Here is a 2,899-nt window from a genome sequence, read left to right as displayed (position 1 = left end):
TCAAGAAAAACCCAAGGAGCTGGGCACATCTGTAAGATATTGAAATACTGAATCATCTGAGGTGAGAAGACGCACGCTAAATCTTCTGGTGTGGAAGGACGTGCAAGTAGGAAGCTTTTGCCTTTTTTCCGGTTTTTCCTCACTCTCACCCGAGTGGTCCTGTATCCTGCTGCTGAGACATTACTTTGCTAATATTAAAACCTCTTTCTCTGGGATTCCAACACAGACTGAAGACCAGGGCAGAGACATCCAGCCTCCCAGACTGAACAACTAGATTCTTGGCCTTTCATTTCGGAGATTGACTGTCACTGTTGGACTAGCTACACCATTGCCTGTGAATCACCCTAATAAATTCCCTGTTAATTTTTCATAATACATATATTTAATATATTCATTCTACTAGTTCTGTTCCTATAGAAAACCCTGAATAATACAATAGGAAAAATTTAAGCCACAGAAAAGAAATGCCATAATGTTACTGGAAGTTCTATGCCAGCTGCTCAGTTTCTACCGCAATCTATCTATTCTTCAGGCTGCGAGTGCCTTCCGGTCTATCATCTGTTATTCTTCGTTATTTTTTTTCAAGGTTATCTTTTCAATGTAACATTTTGAAGTTAGGAAACTTTTTTATTTGTTACTTCTTTAGGTCAAAATGTAAATGCAGGTATTACTGAACTTCTTGTAGGCTAACTGGTTTTGTTTGGGGTAAAGATGACTTAAGTTCTCAAGTTCAAGTTCTGAAGATAATACAGATTTCAAAGAGCCAAGGAGGTTGATACAAACAGCAGGAAGGGGGGTCAGTAGAAACAAATGCTAATGGGCGCCCAAGCATACATTTCCAGAGTTGAAGGTCACTTTCCTTAGCTCTTGCGAGTTTACTCAGCAAAGATGTAGACTGGGATGCAGGGCGCCAAAGTCCAGAAAGTTCTGCCGCTGAAATCCTGAGGATTTCTAGTGCTGGGACGTGTAAGAGGACGCCGAAGTCAGGGGCTAGGAGTCCAAGTCTAAAAACCTCAGTAGCGGGCGAAAAGGCGCAACCTGTGGGCCCAGGCAGTCCGAGAAAGGCTCCAGGTTGAGAACGCAAACAAAACGGAGGCGCCCAAGGCAGCAGGCTTCGGCTGGGGGCTGCGCCCGCGCCGGGGGGCGCCCAGCGTGGTGTGGCCGCGGGCGGGGGCGGGGCCAGGATGTGGGCGTGGCCTGACGGCGTCGGGCGGTGGGGGCCTGCACGAGGCACGCCCCCTCCCCTACGCCGGGGGCCTCCCCGCGCGGAGCACGTCCTCGTCCCGCGCCTCCGCCTCCTCGCTCGCTCCTTCCCGCCCTCCCCGCAGCTCCGGCCGAGCGGGCTTTCCACCCCCCCTCCCCAGTCTCTCATGAATATTGAGCGGCCCCTGTTGTATTTCCCGAGCTCCATTGCGGAAGCCGAGGCTCGCCATATTGTGCGGCGGCGCCGGCGGTTGATCCTTGAGTCTCGCTCCGGCCGCGGCCAACAGAGCCCCGGGTTGGGGCAGAAGCTGGTGAGCGGGGCGGACGGGACGGCGAGGGGTGCGAGGGCGGGGGGCGGCTGCAGGCAGCGACAGGCAGGGGGGGACGCGGGGCTGGCTGAGGCCCGAGCGGCGGCGGGGCTGGGGGTGTGTGTGTGTGTGTCCGCGGGCCGCGAGGAGCCGTGAGGCGATGGCGCCGCCGCCCCCGGTCTCCTGCTCTCTCGGCCGCTCGCGGCCCGCCCTGGAGGGCTCATTGTTCGCGACCCGTGTGCACCGGGCTGGCGAGGCGTCGGGAGCCCTTCCCGTGGAGCGCGTCGGCGCCGCCGTCGGCTTACGGCTGCCGGGGGCCTCACGGGCGGCTCTGGAGTGACACGCGAACTTCCCCCCGGGCTTCCCCGCGGGACCGGGAGGTCCTTCTCCGTGGGGGCGGGGCACCTGGGGTCTACGACCGTCCTGCCTTCGGTACTGGGGATCAGGGTGGGCCGGGGACCCTCTCCCGGCCCCACATTCCTGGAGAGCCTCTCCCTGCTCCGGAGTATCTGTTGCTGCCTCGGAGAGCCGCGGGCTCACCCCCGAGGTGGCGTTGGGGGAGGGGGCGGCTCGGTCTGTTCTGGCAGCTTCGCGTTTTGAACCCGGGACGTTTGTGCCGAAATCCTTGATTCCCTGTCGACTCCCCAGTCCCGGTCCTAGTGGTTAGGATCATTTCCCTGCTACAGAAGTCCTCTTCGTACTCGCAGAGATACTGTTGGTAAAAAAAAAAAAAAAAAAAAAAAAATTCGGTCTTGCAAACTTTGAGGTTCATTCCGATTATTTTGCCCACTAAAATAACCAGGTCATGTCCCCCAATCTCCTTTGGGTGTCTTTAAGAGACTGTCGGAAGTTTGTATGCTTTGTAACGTGTTGTGAAGATGTCAGACTTCTGTGCGGTGTGTGAGAAGTCTTAGATGTGCATTAAGCATTTTTTAATACTATGCGGTTCTTTTGAAATAAAAAAAGGAGGCACAGTGTCAGTAATTGAAGCTGATTATTTAATTAAAAGCACCATGGGCCGTTTGCATTAAATAATTTATTTTTTGTAGTTCCGAGATAATCAACCAGAGTGCTTAGTGGACTTGGTAGTTAATGTTTTTAATTGTTGAATATTTTAGTAATTCAGATTGATAGCAACCCATTCTATAAGCTGGCTTCTTAACTCCATAAGTAACTTAAGGCAATCCTCCTGTTTCACCTTTCCAAGTGTTGAGATTACATTCAGTACCACAATTTATATTTTGTGTCTTAAATTGAAATTTGATCCTTTGATATAAAGAACTTAAATGGCAGCAATATTACTCCTGCATATATCTCTTTGCCCTCTGAAGTTTGTACTTGTCATAACCAACAGGTATCTTTAGTGAAGTCTTTTTTTTTTTTTTTTT

At 52.1% G+C, this 2,899-nt stretch overlaps 1 protein-coding gene across 1 annotated transcript in view; it reads left to right on the top strand.

The window, feature by feature from the left end:
- Positions 1-1,303: 1,303 nt before the first annotated feature.
- Positions 1,304-2,899, top strand: part of Rnf2 (ring finger protein 2) — a 30,055-nt gene continuing 28,459 nt past the window's right edge. The window contains exon 1 of the mRNA XM_005363853.3: positions 1,304-1,514. The gene's annotated coding sequence lies outside the window, so the exon portion shown is untranslated. The remainder of the gene's footprint in view (positions 1,515-2,899) is intronic.

Source organism: Microtus ochrogaster (assembly GCF_000317375.1).
Source record: "Microtus ochrogaster isolate Prairie Vole_2 chromosome 6 unlocalized genomic scaffold, MicOch1.0 chr6_random_2, whole genome shotgun sequence".
In the NCBI taxonomy this organism is placed as follows: Eukaryota; Metazoa; Chordata; class Mammalia; order Rodentia; family Cricetidae; genus Microtus; species Microtus ochrogaster.
The sequence above is the reverse complement of the archived record's forward strand: the minus strand, read 5'-3'. Positions and strand labels throughout refer to the sequence as shown.